This window comes from Lethenteron reissneri, chromosome 8 (assembly GCF_015708825.2).
Source record: "Lethenteron reissneri isolate LAM-NWPU_2019-01 chromosome 8, ASM1570882v1, whole genome shotgun sequence".
In the NCBI taxonomy this organism is placed as follows: Eukaryota; Metazoa; Chordata; class Hyperoartia; order Petromyzontiformes; family Petromyzontidae; genus Lethenteron; species Lethenteron reissneri.
The window spans coordinates 6,958,211-6,976,165 of record NC_083786.1 but is presented as its reverse complement, the minus strand read 5'-3'; the positions used below and the strand labels follow the sequence as shown (position 1 = coordinate 6,976,165).

The window sequence follows — 17,955 nt, the reverse complement described above, 5'->3', positions numbered from 1 at the left end:
ACGTGTTTGGAATCGACAGGAGTAAAGTTGGACTTAACGAACAGTCATCTGGAACCTAACTCGTTCGTAAGTAGAGAAGTGCCTGTTCTTTGTTTTGTATGTGGAGGGATAGATCAGTGAAGGAGACGAATTGAATGAGTATTTGGTTTGTCTCTTAGTGGGAAAAGCATTGTCAGCTCAGAAGGTGTTACGTCTTGATAAGTAAACACAAAACTCAACACATCAATCAATAACACCGCGTGGCCTGATACAATAACAATATATATAATTGGCGACGTTTCGGCCAATGGCCCTTCATATAAATGGCCCTTTAAATAAATAAACATTTCAGATTAGAGGATATTCGACAGAACTGGGAGGAGGCGATGGCCTCTATAAAATCAGTTAATACTTCATTGGGCTTTACCTGGTATGATACAAAAAACACATTTGTTTAGTTGTATTCGTATAAGTTATTTTGTTTACCTTCCCAATACTTTACACTTCCTTTCGTGCTTCGTTGCACTGTTTTTTTGTAACGATTTGTCGCACGCCCCGATTGGACATCTGTGAAACAGCTTTGTAGCTTTTGATTTAAAGCTTTAGTGACTGCAGGGATTCATATTATTGGGTCTTTCGGTAAAGCCACGTAGAAGGGAAACAATAAAATAATAAAAATATAAAACAATAAAATTCTCACAACGTTTCGACTGCAACACAAGCAATCATCATCAGGTGTGAAAAACACAAAATGTATTGCTGTGGATTTTTATTATTTTATTGTTTCCCTTCTACGTGACTTTACCGAAAGAACCAAGAATATAGCTTTGTAGCTCATCAGATTCCTTCGGTGCCAATACATATTTTGATCTATGGGACGGTCCATAAATGACGTCACGCACCTGGGGGGGGGGTTAGACATTTGTGACGATGTGTGATGGGGGGGGGGTGAGAAATGTGACGTCACATCAAAATGCGCAACTTTAAATTATATAGACAAAACGTTCTACATGATTAAATAGACTTTTTAATAAATGTTTTCTCCTACAACATCAGTGCATTGCCACATTAAATACGCACTACAATGACAATAGTTTAAAGCGATTTGAAACATGTTTTTTTTCCAAAATGGAAATATGGTTTTGGGGGAGGTGGGGGCAGAGCTTTGTGACGTCATATTTGAGGGGGGGGGGTCTGACTTTTTGTAACGCCGCGTGACGAGGGAGGGGGGGGTCAAAAATCGTCCAAAATTGCGTGACGTCATTTATGGACGACCCCTATATATATGAAAGGGACACCTTGCCAGGTGAGAGGGGGGGAGGAGGGGGTTTCTTTCCCTCTCTCCCCTTTAGACACGGAGATACGAGGTGCATTGCGCCTTGTGAGACAGTGCAACAAAATCAATAATTTAGTCGTTCACGGCCAAAATCAACCCTGAAGGGTGGTCAACCAACTCCCCTCTGACGTGGGGAGGCTGCCCTCATCCAGCAGTGGATTAGCGTAAGCGGTCCGTGAATGTATGCTGCATTTTAATTCTGGATGTAATACGTGAAGGTTTGACAAAAAAAAACCTTTGATCTAACACCGCCGATGTGCACTTTTGAAGGTAAAAAAACCTCTCATCTGGCAAGGCTCCCAGCGAGTGACGTCACCTGATGACGCAGGGTCCCTTGAGACCTGTGACGTCACGGCGTTCTCCTTCACCCCCGCCCCCTCATTCCCGGTTCCCCCCCGCTCTGCCCCGCCCCTCACTTCCCCCCCGCCCCTCACTTCCCCCTCCCCCCTCCCTTTGGCTGAGGACTCCAACCCACAGAGCCATTCAAACGTGAGACACGCCGAGCGGGGGAGGAGAGACAAAGGCGGAAAGGGTTTACTGTGGAGCTCGGATACAGACTGACTCATCATCATCACCATCATACAACCAACCGAACACCACCAACACCACCATCCGAACAACATCATCACTACCAACCATCATAACCATCTCGACCGTCCTACCGCAAACATCATCGTCACCACCATCCGACTACACATCATCATCATCTTCTTCAAACCAACAACATCATCATCCGTCCGACCAACATCGCCACCCCGAAGCCTTGAAGGGTGAGTTCGTCACCAAAGCTGGTTTTATATATTCGCGTGTCTACCGTACCGGTGTTAATAGGTGCTCGCTAGCAGCACTTGCCCCAAAAGTCTCCCAAGACTATACGGGGCGTCTGTGTCTGTGTCTATAACGTGGGGAGCGGTGGCACAGTGGTTAGCGCGCTGCACTGCGACTCGAGTTGGAACTTCGGTCGTGTCTGACATCAGCGGCGAGTGACATCCGAGCGTGTCCTGGAACCTCTCTAGGTCGACTCGACCTTAATTGTGTAACTGGTGCGCTGTGAAAACATCACAACCGGGGGAGACAAAGGCGGCCGGGCGTGAGCCGAGCCTCACCACCTCCTTGTGCGCTGTGCCGACCTTCATAGGTGCTCTCTAACAGCACTTGCCCCGGCAGTATGTGTAGGCTACACGGGGGACCTTTGTCTGTGTACGTGTCTACCATGCATACAGACTGGGGAATAGCTTTGTGTGTGTTAGTTGTATGTGTACATACGTGTGTCTGCGTATCTGTGTACGTCTGTGTGTTTGTGTGGGGAGAGGTTCGTGAGCTGCGTAGCTACGGACCCGGCGAACCGAGTTCGATTCCCGCTCACGGCCAACACCGGTGACGATTATCTGAACAGGTCCTGGGCCTCCCCTAGGTCGACTCAGCCTCAAATGAGTAGCCGGTGCGGTGTAGAAACATCGCCACTAGGCCGGGCGTGGTGCTGGCCACCCTCCCCCCTCTTGTCCCAGTACCGACCATCATATGTGCTCGCGAACAGCACTTGCCCTAAAAGTATGTGAAGGCTACACGGGGGATCTTTGACTTTTGTATGTCTGGGGTGTCTTGTCTCGGAGTTTTGTGGTATATTTTTTGCTGTGGCGTCAAATTCTGATTACATTTTAATCTTAGAATTTAAGCTTTTATATCATTTGTCGTGGTTTGAGTCTTCGGTGTTGGTAAATTTCAGCTTGTAGGGGGTGCTGTTTGTATGACTGCAGCTGCATAAAAGTTGACTACAGCGTTATTATGCGTGTGTGTACATCTGTGTGTATGTGGTGTTGTGTCTGTATCTTTTTGGGTATATATTTGTATATGAATTATGCTTATTTACCCCCAGGAGGGCATCACTGAGTTCACATGACTGGGTTTTTTTTCAGGAGGGTACCCACCAACTTCGTAGCGGTAGGGGGACGATGATTGCTCAGCACTTTACATCCCAATTGAGTCATTTGCGGGTAAATATTTAAATTTGGACCGTGGGCCACTTTTGCCACTGACGTCACGGGATCTATATTTTTTGGGTTGTCATGGCCGCAGTATTAACCAGAGCGGCCGCTGGAAACCAACCGCGAACCTCAAGCCCGCCCTTGGTTGGGGCCCTTTAATGGGGTGGAGTGGTGGCGCTGTGGTTAGCGCACTGCGCTAGGAACTCCCCCCTCACCCTGCGTTCTGGGTTTGATTGCCCCTCGTGGCTAACGTCAGTGGCGAGCGATATCTAAACCGGTCTTGGGCCCTCCACCTAGGTCGGTTCAGTTTTAAATCGATAACTGATGCGAAATTGGGAGACAAAGGCGGCCTGGCTTAGTGCTGGACAAACCACCCCTCGTGTGCCGTGCCGGCCTTAATAGGTGCTCGGTAACAGCACTTGCCCCAAAAGTCTGTTATGGCTATACGAGGGATCTTTGTCTTTGTAGGGAGCGGTGGCGCAGTGGTTAACGCACCGCGCTACGAACTCGACGGCCTGATAATCGTGTTCTGCTCATAACAGTGGCGACTATATGAACCGATCCTGGGCCTCCCTTAGGTCGACTCAGCCTTAAATGTGTATGTGCTCACTAACGTGTCTATCGTCGCGTGTGTGTGTGCCTACAGCTGTGTGTGTGCAGCGGTGTTCTCTGTTCCTCTTTGTACGTCTTGTACTCGGGTTCACGCGGTGCTCCGTAATCCCCCACTCACTCGTGGCAACGTTGGTCTGTGTCCACAGCGTTGTGTACTGCGTGTTGAGAGGGGGGGGGGGGGGAGTGGTGGCGCAGTGGTTCGCACTGCACTGTGTAACGAATTCGATTCTACCATTCACAACCAACATCGATGAAGATTTTCTGAACCGGTTATGGGGCCTGCCCTAACGGCATCTCGGCCTTAAATGAGTAACCGGTGTGGTGTGTAAATATCAGCACTGGGGAGACAAAGGCGGCCGGTTGTGATTCTGCCCCCCCCTCACAGGTGTACCGTGCTCTCCTTAACAGGTTCTCGCTAACAGCACTTGCCCTAAGCCTGTTGCAGGCTACACGGGTGGTCTTTGTCTCTTGTATGTACTGTACTGTACCACGTGAGTGTCAGTCTCGCAAAGGTCACTCTTGCGAATGAGACGAACCCGGTGTCTTAATAAGAGTTCTTAACTGGTTAGACAAATTAAACTTGGCTACTAGTAACCGTTAAGAGAGGCATGTGTCTGCTTTTTAGCAGCATTAGCGTCACACTCAACACCCGCCCACCAATTCAACCACGACGAAAAGTGCCCAGACATCCCAATGTAGCAGGGCCCTCCTGAAAAAACAGATTCTTGATAATTTCCTCGGTAAAGATTTGCCATTGTTTTAAGTCTGATCGCGCAATGTACAATATTGTACGTATGCATATATATATAGGGCTGATGGGGGGTGGTGGTGCAGCAGTTAGCTGCATAAACCACGGCTCCCATCAGTAGCGAGTGGGATCAGAACGTGTTATGGGCCCCCCTTCCCATACCCACCATCACTAACCAGCAGCGACCAGCATGGTGAAGTATGGTCAAATATCCTCCCCCTGATCGGCATGGCAAAATGTCTTTATCCAGCAGTGGATGGACCAAGGGTTGTAAGTAATGGCAATACATTATGGCGTTTATGTAGGTAAAATGCGGCCCCGTCATACGAATGTGGAATTTCCATCACTGGCTAAGGGCCACAATTGTGAATGGTAACCAAGCCATGTTTACACGAGGAAGAAGATGCAGTGAATTAATGAAATAAATGCAAATGACAATGTAATGTGATTATAATCTGCAGCCCTTTGCTAATCCACTGCTGGATGAAGGCCTCCCAAAGCCGTCGCTGGGGTTGTCAGACCATACTTCACCACGCTGGTCGCGTGAAGGGGCTGCCTGGGACCGGTTTTAGATACCGCTCGCCACTGATGTTAGCCGTGGCCGGGAGTCCCACTCCCAGTGGCCGTGTTGGTACGGTGGTGCGCCAAGCACTGCGCCGTCACCACCCCACGCAGCTGTGGATATATGCAGCACGCAACGCAATGTCGAACATTTATTTATACACAATTGGATTTTAAAATAGTCAAACGGGTGTTACGATATCTCAAAGACACCCACTGCCCTACGTCCACTGCTATTATCCACTGCTGGATGAATGCATCCAAGTGGTCACCATCCCTCACGATTCTGCAATGCCAAAATCCATCGTGCTCCTGTGCACGAGTCAGCTGATTTAATCGCTCCATCTCCACGGTGCACGTAAAACTCAGCACCGGGGAGACAAAGGCGGCCGGGAGGGGGGAGTTCTGGCCACACCCCAGCCCCTCCTCACGTACCTTTGCCACCTTAATAGGTGCTCGCTAACAGCACTTGCCCCAAAAGTCTGTGTAGGCTACACGGGAGATCTTTGTCTGGGTATTGACTCTGCTGACCTCCTCTCTGCTGTCTGCTCACTCTCCCATCTGCTCGTCTCTTTGCTCAGTTGCTCGGAATGGGGTGGTGGGGGGGGGGCGATTGGGTTTGACACCGAGGCTGGCAGCTGCTCCCCAAAGGAGACCTGGTCCCTAAGAAGAGACCTGGTCTCTCTGAATAGCAATCGTGGTTTCCGAATGTGCTCGCTTTTCCGCATTTGTGCTGCTCTACAATTCTCTGTATGCGTTTGAATGACATCGCGTTGTCGCCGTTCGGTGTCATGTCCCGGAAAACGGTATTGATTCAGCTCCTGAAGAAGCTCACAGCACGCAGAGCGAAGCGTCTCACGTCGTGCCAAAAAAAAACCACGCGGTACGACCCGAAAACAAGTCGGGAGAGCTGGGGTTGGTTCCAGGGAGAGTTGAGTTGTTGGAACCCAGTAAACGCCAACGTCGTGTGGCCAAGGGAAGCATTACCCAATCCTACCCGCAACACTGCGTTAGTCTGTGGGCCCTGTGTCAGTATTTGGGCCCTGTGTTAGTCTATGGGCCCTATGTAAGTCTATGGGTTATTTTAGTCTATGGGCCCTATGTAAGTCTATGGGTTATGTTATTCTATGGGCCCGATTTAAGTCTATGGGTTATGTTAGGCTATGGGGCCTATTTCAGTCTATGGAATTTTGGTCTATGGGCCCTATGTTAGCCTGTGACCCCTGTGTCAGTATTTGGGCCCCGTGTTAGTCTATGGGCCCGATTTAAGTCTATGGGTTATGTTAGGCTATGGGACCTGTCAGCCTATGGAATCTGTTGGTTTATGGGCCCTATGTTAGCCTGAGCTTTATGTTAATCAATGGACCCGATGTCAGTCTGTGTTCTGTTAGTCTGTTTTATCCTAACACAAATCCTGTCTCTCAAGCCCATCCTAACACTCACCTCTATACCTAACCCAGTCCCTAATACGGCAAAAATAACAATGCCCATTATTCATCCAGGACACCCTCACTGAGTCTCAAGACTTTTATTTAGGAGGGTTGCTCCAACTCTGGGATGTTTGGACCTGAATTCCATCAGTGATGAGAGTTTGACTTCGCATTGGAGAGAATCTGGAGAACCCACGGGAAAAGAAAACCAAATGCGCTGTATACATGGTGGTGACCAAGATCCGCACAAATAGATTCGATAATTCATTGCTGTACGTGTATATACTGCGTGTGTGTGTGATGTTCACGGTTCACCAACACTTCACTCCAGCGCTCATCTCTCTTGGCCGGCTGTTCGACTTCTCTGCGTTGTAGCCGTGGGCGATGACTCAAACGCCCGGTGACGACCAGCCGACGAATGACGCATGCACCGCTCACCCGGACTAGCCGCCTCCAGTGAATGAGCGCGTGCGCGCATACATGTTCCGCACGTAACAGGGGCGGCCTTCATCCAGCAGTAGATGGAAAATAGCCGCTGATGACAGTGATATGGCGGCAGTCATGGGTGTCAATGAGCGCTGGACACATTTGTCAAGAATGCTGCAGTCTTAAAATAATAATAAAAACTATATAAGTGACGTTTTGGGCAAATAGGCAATCTTCAAAAAAAGACTTAAAATTAGGATTTCCTGGCCCCGGCCACGATAATGTGGAATTTCGAGCATCACCGACTCAATGAAAATGTTGTGCCCATTTCTCGCTTAGAGCTGGCAGACCACTTTTGAGTGTGATGTTATTTAAATAATCATCAGCCATGCTCCATCCAGTGCTGGATAAAGGCCTCCCCAAGGCGGCGTCATCTCTTGCGATCCCACGATGTAATGATCCACACGAGCTGATTTCATAGCTCATTCTCTTTTATGGACTTCCTCTCGGATGAATTCCACTGCTTGGCTGCCACTCGGTCATTATTCTTGACAATGATGATGACGGAATCTATGTTTGTAAATATACGGTACTAGAAAAAAAAGTGGCCAAACTTCGCAGGGCAGGACTCTCCTGAAAATGAGTCTTCAAAAACTCAGAGCAGCACACTTCACGACTGCTAGTTCTGTTTGATTGACTCAAGATGGACTAAATAGTCAGTAATTAATCATCAATAATCACAATTTATTATTTATAGCGGTTATAATCTCATAGCTGTAATTCGTAGCAGTAATTCATTCATAGCTATGATTTTCTCAAAGCTGTAATGTTATAACTCATTAATTCAAAGCTGTAATAATCTCACAGCTGTAATCTCATAACTGTTAAAATCTAAGCAGTTCCAATCTCATATCTGCCACATTCACATTTCTGTAATTATCATAGCTGTTGTGACCTCAGTTTTTGAGATCTCATCGCTATAATCTTAGCTGTTGTGATCTGTAATGATCTTAGCTATTGTGATCCCATCGCTATGATCGCATAGCGGTTGTGATCTCATCGCTATAATCTTAGCTGTCATGATCTCACAGCTATTGTGATCTCACAGCTATTGTGATCTCATAGCTATTATCTCATCCGTAATTGTCTCATATCTTTAATGGTCGCATAGCTGCTACAACCCCACAGCCCTGGCCACTATCACCACCACCAGCACCGGAGCCGTGCTGTGGACAGCTCGCCTATGAGCCCAGCTCCACTTCTACTACAGCCGCACACTTCCTTCCGTCGCCAGCTGTAGCACATTACTCGCGGCTGTCGAGCAGGGGCCCGGGCGTGGGGAGGGGGGCTGCTGCTGCTGCTCCTATAGCTGAGTCAGCCAAACAAGTGGAGAAGACTTCTTTGTGCTGTGGACTTTAGTTTGTCGTCGTTGTTGTTGTTTTGCGTGGTTGTTGTTCTGTTTGTTGTTGTGGTTCGATGGGTTTGTGTCTCGCTTGTTTTCGAGTGGATCTGCCAATAGCCATCTCGTTTCACAAGAAGAAAAATAAACTGGTCGAGTGAAACCGATTTGACTCAGGACCCATAGACTGACGAATGAGACGCGAAAACTGGGATTATTGATATTTCGACGAGAAAATACATTTCTTGTGTTTTTAACAAATATTTATTTATGTAGGGATATATTTATGAAGCTTGAACTTTTGGGGCTTTGTGAAAGCTCACTTTCATAGGATACTGTAATTGTGCACCTAGTTGACAGTCTTACTATTCCTTGGGTACACCTTGTGAAAATCCACCCCAAGTTGGGGACACAATGTGAAAGTGCGCTTAATCAGTGTGTAGCGTCTACTATTCTATTGCAAACACCTTCAAAAAGCTAACTTCCACTGGGCACATCAAATACATGTGCAGGAAAGGTGTAGTGTCGACTATTCCATTGGGTACCTTGTGAAATCTAACCCCTATTGGGTACCATTTATGAAATCTAACCCCTTACTGGGTTAGTGTGAAATCTCATCTTGACTGGGTACAGCTTATTAAAAAGTAAATTTCAAGTCCACATTTACTGTGTATTATTCCATTGGGTACACCTTGTAAGATCCCACCCCGATTGGGTACAGCATGTGAAAGTGCATTGAAGCAGAGTGTACAGTCTGTGCCTCTCCCTGCCGTGACCCCAACATAGCTTTCCCGCGTATGGGCCCGCTTCGCCTGCCCCCGCCCGCCCGCACTCACTCCCGCCCGCTCTCTCGTGCTCCCACTCTTTCCATCGCCGCTTCGAGCCGGGGGCTCACATACCCACACGTAGACGGCCAATTGACTTCTCTCTTGCTTTTTCAAAATAGTCTCCCTCTTTCTCGCTTCTCAAGTCAGATTTCACCCTGCGCTTCCGAGACACCTTACCCAGAATTCGACGCGAGGTTTTCGGCCGGCCGGCTCATTGGTGGCATGTACAGCAAGTAGGTTTATGCATCTGCGTGGCTGGATTGACGCAAAATGCGCACATGGATTAGGTCGGCATCCTTCCTGCTTGCTATACTGCCTCGGCTGAGCACCACAGCTTATTGCCGCACAGATGGAAGTGTCTTGTACGATTGTAACGATTCGACTCTCTTAGATATTTGATGATTAAACGACGATTTGGATTATTATTAAGTCACAATTTGACGACTTTAGGTCAGTATTATGATGCGTGCAAAAATACAAAGAGGAGGAGGAAGCCGGAGGCTCAGCGGTCCGAGACACTAAACTTGCTCCGTTGAGATGCTGGGCTCGAATCCGGATTTTAGCCGTGCAACCACTGTGTTTCTACCCTGGTTCACAAGTGTAGCACGCTGATGGTCTTGGTCCAATCATCAACAACTGCACTAAACATTGCGTTAAATTCGGTTTTGCTCTTCCAGCTGTGAAGATTAAAAAAACCGTTTGACATGCAACAATAGCAGTGTGTAGGAAATTGCGTCCTCTACTGTGTAAAGGATGAGAAAGCCACTTGTCCTCTATGCCACAGCCAGAAGCGCTGCCCCCTAATGTGAGCAGGAGTGGTCACTTGAGGGTTTTCAGAGACTAGTTCTGTAGTATCCACCTCCACAGGCTATTTCATCAACAACGAAGAGTTTCACTGCCGTGCGCGAGTGCCTGACTGAATTCTTCGTCGTGACATTCTGTCGATAGCACAACTGTGATACAATGGGGTGGGGGGGGGGTGTACGGGAGAAATTATTGTTTAATTTGTACTTAACAGCGTTCGTCCTGTCCCCCACCATCTCCTCCGACAGTCGTCCGTTCACCCCTTGATGCCTTGCGGCCGGGCCTTCAAGCGCAAGCTGTGCCGCCACGATGACGAACAGGAAGAGGAGGACGACGCCGACGACGGGAGCCCCATCGACAAATGTCGCCGGCGCTCCGAGTCAAACGGCATCGACCGGGAGTGGTGCCCGTTCGACGCACCAGACCCCCGGGCCCTTCCGGACCTGCCGGAATTTGAGGACGACGCCGTGACTGCAAAGATGGCGCCAATTCTGGCGCCTTGGTGGGACGGCACGAGCGACCATGGCGCGAGCGAGCGCATCGCGCTCCGAGCCTCGGTGCTGGCGCTCTCTCTGGGGAAGCTGCGTGCGTGTCGCCAGGCCGCCGAGCCCTGCCTGCGCCGCTCCGTGCTCATCGCCAACACGCTGCGGGTCGTGCATGCCGAGCCGGGTTGCGGGCATCGACGACGACCCCGAGGACCAACGATCGGACCGGGCGGCTCACCCCGATCCGGAGCTGGAGCCGCTACCATTCCGCTCGCTCACGCCGCCGCTAACGCCGTCGTCCGTGCTGGAGGCGAGCGGCGAGGCCCTGGGAGGGTTCGGCGTGACGGCGCCGCTCTTGGACTTCGCGGACGGCAGTTGCCGTGCCACCCCGGCGAATCCCGACGAAAGCACCGGCAATGTCCTTGCCTCCTCTTCGCCGCCAGGCCCGTGTCTCACCGCGCTGCTGCCAGCCGCCGCTTGGGGCCCTCGGGTTGCGCCGACGGCCACCGCCTGGGCCGAGGGGCATCGGCCTCACGACAGCGGCGTCGGCGGTGCCGCTCGGCTGTCTGGCGTCGAGCTGATGGCTGCTGCGGCCGCAGCGATGGTGACGGAACCGTCGGGCTTCCTGTGCGACCTCTCGCTGGATGGAGCCTTCTCGGACATCGACACGTCCATGTACGACTTTGACCCGTTCTCGCCGGCTGCAGCCGCGCTGCACCTGCAGGGAGGCGGCGACTGTGCCAAGCCCGCAGTGGCAGTGGCAGCGCCGGCAGAAGGGACGATGGGGGACGGGGGCGGTGTGGGAGCGGCGGCGGTGGCGGCGTCTGGCAAGCAAGACCTTAACGAGCTAGACCAGATCATGCAGGTGCTGGTGGGCACGTGAGCGGCGCGCTGCCGTCGGTCGTTGCCGCCACCCTTGCTTAAATGTAATTGTACAGCCCCTTTGTCAATCCACTGCTGGACGAAGGCCTCCCCCCCCCTCCAAGCCGCGTGGGTCACGTAAGGATTGTCCGACGGAAGCTTTTCAGCCGATCGACCGCACGTCACGGGGGGGCCCACGTTGGTGGACGATGTTAGCGGTGGGCAGAAAAAAACTGAACTCGATCACCGGGTTTGTGGCCACGGTGCACTTGTCACTGCGCCGCCGTAGCAGCACGATTATCGTCGTCTTCATCATCATCATGGTTGGGAGCGACGTTATATGACTTTCCTTGTCATTTGCACCTCCAATTAGCCCGGTTGGCTACGTACGTTGCGAAAGAAGTTTAACGTAAATACATACAAGTCATTAGCAGCGTCATCACATGAACGCCGTCGCAATCTTCAGGGTCAGCAATGTCATCACGAGTTCAGTGTATAATGCGGTAATGTCGCCTATGAACAAATCACCTCGTTTGTGTCCGATCTCGGAAGCTAAGCAGGGTTGTGCCTTGTTATTACTTTGATGGGAGACTGACTAGGATAACCAGGTGTTCCAGGCTTGGGCTGCGAGATGGCATGAATCTATCTGTACGGAGCTTTGAACATTATGTCCTTGCTTCACACGAAACGTTCCTTCATGGTATTGGCCAAACGTCCCAACGTAGCAGAACCCTCCAGAAAGTGTCTCTCGACTCTTGATTTCATGGAAAATGGGCATGGCTATTATTATAGCATGTCATCAGTAAAATCCTTACCACTGTTAGCGACGTAACGATCACCAACATTGTAATCATAATTATCAACATCATCATCACATCATGTCTGTCATTGGACGGCTACATCGCCTAGCAGTAGCATGTGCGCTGCTTGTTGCAATCGTTCACGGTTCGAATCCAGCGGCCTCCCTGGTTATTACTGCGGTGCGCAATAACCGCAATTATACCACAGCGCTGTCTGCTTCGCCGTGGCCGTTACAGGATTCCCCGTGATGTCACTCGCACAAGTAGGCCATTATGTGCCGGCGTCAGGGGTCGAAATTTGGCAAATTCGAAAATTACACCACATTAGGCTCAATTAGGACTATACATAGCAGCAATCACCACCTACCTATTGGCAGCAGACTAATGCCCCAGGTGACTCTTGCACATGACTCATCCTGGTCTCTTAAGTTCACCTTGAAGCGATCATCACGATAATCATCAATGCCATTATCATTGTAAGAACATCGCCATCACTACCACCAGCCATCATCGCAATTGTCACCATGAACGGTATCACAAAACACGCAATTTGGATTTTCTAAAATATTTAAATGTGACCTTATCTCAGACGCTCAACAAATATACGCCACACTTCAATGACGCTATTTTAACATCAATATAAGCGTCATCATCATCATCCCGTACCCATGTGGACTACTATTTTAGGCTAACATCTGGCAAACTACAGACTGGTGAAACCCAGAACACCGCTTGTGTTCAATGAATTATGCATTCGCGTTTTTAACTTAATAGCAGTATTTTTATTCGACGCAAGATTTATACGACACTACACACCGTACATGTGTATGTGTACTCTTACCCTCGCACAATCACACAGATAGACAGGAAGAGGAACACGCATGGAACAGAAGAGAACAAACACAAATCGGTGACATTAACCTTGACAGGTAAGAAAAGCGTCAGCTTGGGCAGGAGACGTCGTGGCTAAACGGGATGATGACGACAATGACCGATGGATGAGACTGGTGACAGAGTGGCAGCAAAAGGAAGGAGCGCGCCTGAGCAGACGACCACTGCAGATATTCCATCGCCACTCCTCACACACTCGTGATCAACAAAGACAGACGATCCCCCGTATTTGGCAATTGAGAAAATGACACCTCAAATTATCCTCAATGGGACTACACATAGCAATCGTCACTCGCGAGACTCGCGTTTTTTAATGGGCTGTTGGGGCGAGTGCTCCATCACACGCCTGCACGCTAGTCAATTTCATCGCTCCACCTCCACGATGGGAGTCCTCTTCTGCTCCTTTAGCTGCCATTCCATCACCAGTCTTGTCCATCGGCTAGCGTCCCTTGTAGCGATAATGTGTCCTGCTCAACCAAGACAACACGAGGTCTCCACCCTGCATTGTCCCCCAAGCGACGTGTTCCTCTTCCTACTTCCGTATGTTACCAAGCATGCTCCCCCCCCTCTCCACGCTTCTTTGCACATTTTTGTTCAACTTTTACTCCTTGTTAATTGTCAGGGTCCATGTTTCCGATCCAGCTCGTAGCAGTCCATATGACATCCGATGTCATATGCGTGTATATATATGTACGTTCACACGCACATATACAAACACGTATAGAAGATGCACAGGTGTTAATGTGTACAGTATTATGTAAGGGTGCATGCACTTGCACACAAACTTATATTGTACCTTTGTGTTAATGTATGTGCTCACACATACACGTGACACATGTATGTCTACACACACTTATTTTGTATGTGTGAATACACAACATGCTATATACGGGGATTAACTTCGCACTAACTGGCCCAGATGGCTCAGTAGCAAAGCGAGTGGTCCTGCAGTCGAAATGTTCCGAGTTCACATCCTGGTTAGGGGTTGAATCAGCCCATCATCCTACTCTCTCCGGTGGTCAATAAAATGAGAAATTTACAGGGAAATCAATAGCGGTTGTCCTATGGATGGACTCCCCCTGCCGAAGGAATGAGACATCTCCACCTCTGGCTCTGCAGGGCTGTAAAATGGAAGAGGACTAACGCCTCTCTGCTGATTTGAGCATAAAATCTCTTTTAAGACTTTTAATATCTCGCCGATTATTATCCGGGTAAGGCTGGTAAACTGGGGCGTTAAACTGGGTATGGGAGCAAAGCACGTTAATTACAGAAATATATCTATGCATAATAACGACCCCAACGCAACCTGCGAGATCAACAGATATAATAAATAACGCTTCCTTCGTTCACAATACTCCTCAAGACGAGAGGAGGTGGCCCAGTGGCTCAAAGATGTCAGAAAGGCTGAACCGGCACCGCTGGGAAACTTGGGTTCGACTCTAAGGTGCAGCCGTCTGTGATAAAACTGGTTTCTCCATTGTAGCGGATCGATGGATTAAAAACAAAATAATCCCAATACGTTGAATTTGGATCTAAAACTTAAATTTGGCTAAACGCAAGCTGCTGCAAAGCCAAAACATTGCTTCGACTGTTGACATGCAGGGCAGGTGGGAAATTGCAGCCAGTTGAAGGGACCTTCAGAGGAGGCCTTGTGATATCCGCTTCCTCGGGCCGCTCTCGAATACGAAGGGATGTGCTGGTCTGCAAGATTTACGAACGGAGTCTCGATAGCAACAATCAGGATAATATTTGGGGGAAATACCCATTGCTTTCACTGTTATTTTCCAAGAAAGACAAAGGTGACAGACACCTTCACCTGTGTGCTCAGAAAGTGTCGTGGGATGTTGGTGGACCACTTAGAGATGGGAGTCTGTGTGAGCCACTCCACCAGCAAGACAGAAATGGTGCCTGTTGTTGGAGACAGTACAGCAAGTATGATCACGACAGGCTGCTGTAGTTTGCGAGGGTTTTTTATTTTGAGGCACACTCAGGTTTCCTCATTACAACGTAGGCCTTGGCAATGCCGTGTCAGTCGTGGGGGGTTGCTTGACCGTACTTCACCAAATTACAACAGAATTATCCAAATAATACAAATATGCCTCATTACGTCAAGACAAGAGCAATGTATAGTATTGTACCGGGTGTCCGCAATTGCCTGTTGCCCCCTGACTTGTCAAAGCTCGTGTTTAGTTTACCTACGGCTGGTTATGTTTGTAAATCCACTTGTGCACGTGGTGTGCATATCATAACCTTAATAACTGATGTTATTAAATTAACAAAAAAACCTATAACATTCAACAACAATACCGTGGCCTTAAAAGGAACATAAATAAGCTATGTCTGTTAATAATGTACGGCCCTTGATCGATCCACTGCTGGATGAATACCTCCCCACTGGGGGTCGGTTGTACGAGTTGTGTGACCGTAGTTCACCACGCTGGTCAACACAGGTTGGTAAAGTCACTCGCCATTGTTAGCCTTGGCCGGGAATCAAGCCCGTTCTGCTGGGTTCATAGCGTGGCGTGCTAACCACTGCGCCACCCCATTTTAATACTGTACCGTATTCGATCACTTTACGCCACTTGTCATTTATTCTCAAACGTTTCGCCTATAAATAATGGGGGGGGGGGGGGGGGGACAGGAAATTGTGGACATTGTACAATGTTACCCACTTAACTGAAAATGGTGTGTTCACGCGTGTTACGAATTGTGTGTCAACTTGTGTTGTAAAACACACAACGAGCAGTATGTATAAGAATGGGACGGGTGTTGCCGTTTGCCACATCACGGATAACTTGGTAGAATTCAACGTGAAGCAGCAGTCTGGGTAATTGATGATCCAACACTCACCGATAAAGAGCGATGAGGGGGCAGTCATTCGCCTCCGTATCACTCTTATAGCGCTGCCACCATGATTAGTGTCTCCCGTGAACTTCACTCGTTAATTCCACCACCCATGTTGGGGACTCGGTTCTACCAGACACCGTTTCGTCTCATTCCACAATACAGGTCACAACCCACCTACTCACTAAATCCACCACCCACCTACTCACTAATTCACCCACTCACTAATTCACCCACCCACCAATTCACCCACCCACCAATTCACCCACTAATTCACCCACCCACCAATTCACCCACTCACTAATTCACCCACCCACCAATTCACCCACCCACCAATTCACCTACTCACCAATTCACCCACCCACCTACTCACTAAATCCACCATCCACCTACTAACTAATTTACCCACCCATCTACTCACTAATTCACCCACCCACCAATTCACCCACCCACTCACCAGACTGCAGGTCACCTCAATTCTCTTTCTGCTTCTTCCCTCGCACTCATATTGGTCTCTGTTTCCAAAAGTTCTTCCAACTTCTCTCCATTTAAGAAAGTAACGTATTAATAACAACTCGTATCTATTACACTTTTAACAGTGCTGCTTGTCGCTGGCCACTTGGCGTTTTGGGCCTATGCTCAGCTACCGTGATTAGGAAACCAATACCAGGGTCTCTACATCATAATGTATCACCTTCCTCTTGGGAACGTGGCCAGTATTTATTGAAATGTCGAGGACTGAAAACAAATGTTAAATGTTACGTGTTTTTATACGTATTACAGATTATATATACAAACCACATATGTATAATTTTATACTGACAGCTATAATTGAGGTTCCGTTGTTTAGATTATATTGCGCAGAGGAAACAACGTGATTTTATGCATTGAATTGTAACGGTATTTATCCAATACTTGTAACTTTACTTATTATTGTTAATGTTCCTGTTTGTTGTTGTTGTTGATGTGTGTCGCGTTGGGGCTCACGCAGGTGATAATAGTCAATCTTGTTAAGCTAAGAGTCTGTAAACAACCATGATACACCATCACATAAACTTATACTGGTGTTCAAATTGTGTTTGCAATCCTTTACCCCCACCCCGTCTCCCCTTGTTTACCCACGAAAGCCTCACCGATTGTCAGGAAGTTATTTTCGGAGATGATCCTGCCAGGTTTTCGCAGTATGGGGGTGAATAATGCTGCTATTTAAAGTCTAAATTTAGTAATTTTGGGGTTTTTTGCCGTTTAATTCGTTCAAATTTGGACCATGATGACAGCACACAACGGCCTACGACGGTTGCGAATGACGTTACGAGATCTGCAACGTCCACACAGCACAGGATTTTAGCGGTTAATATACCCGCAGTATTAATCGGGGCGGCCGCTGGATTAGAACCGTAAACCTATACAACAAGCAGCTAACGAGCTGGGCCGTGACACCAATTCACAGTTCAACTTCGCATCACGAACACCAACCACGTGGTAAAATCTCCTAATAACGTATACATTTTAACTGTTAAAATCCCAACGCCACTTCATCACTATATCGCATTTGTTAGGCCTCCTCAATTCCGTGTCGGTCATGGGTTTGTTTGACCATACTTCACCGGCTTCATAATTTTCAGAGCGCAGTGCCCTAACCAATGATCAATTTTTTGCCACGATTTATCTTACCGTGATCATTCATGGTCAGTCCACTGCTGGATGAAGGGCTCTCCATACTGCGTCACTATATTCTGCGTGTATTTAAAATTATTACAAACGTGGTTCGGACTTTACCATTCGTCTCATTCGTTTGATCACAAGCTTAATTAGTGCACAAATATATTTTAAAGGCTTAGCGTAAATAAAATGAGGTTCAAATATAAACGAAATCTCACGTAAAAAAAACGAAAACAACAAATATAACAATTACCAAATCCGCGTGCTTGGAGCAGCAGCAGCAGCAGCAACACGTGGGGCCTCGA

General features: G+C 48.5%; 1 pseudogene; it reads left to right on the top strand.

Moving 5' to 3' along the window:
- Positions 1 to 1,768: 1,768 nt before the first annotated feature.
- Positions 1,769 to 15,775, top strand: LOC133362775 (SERTA domain-containing protein 2-like; annotated as a pseudogene).
- Positions 15,776 to 17,955: the final 2,180 nt, after the last annotated feature.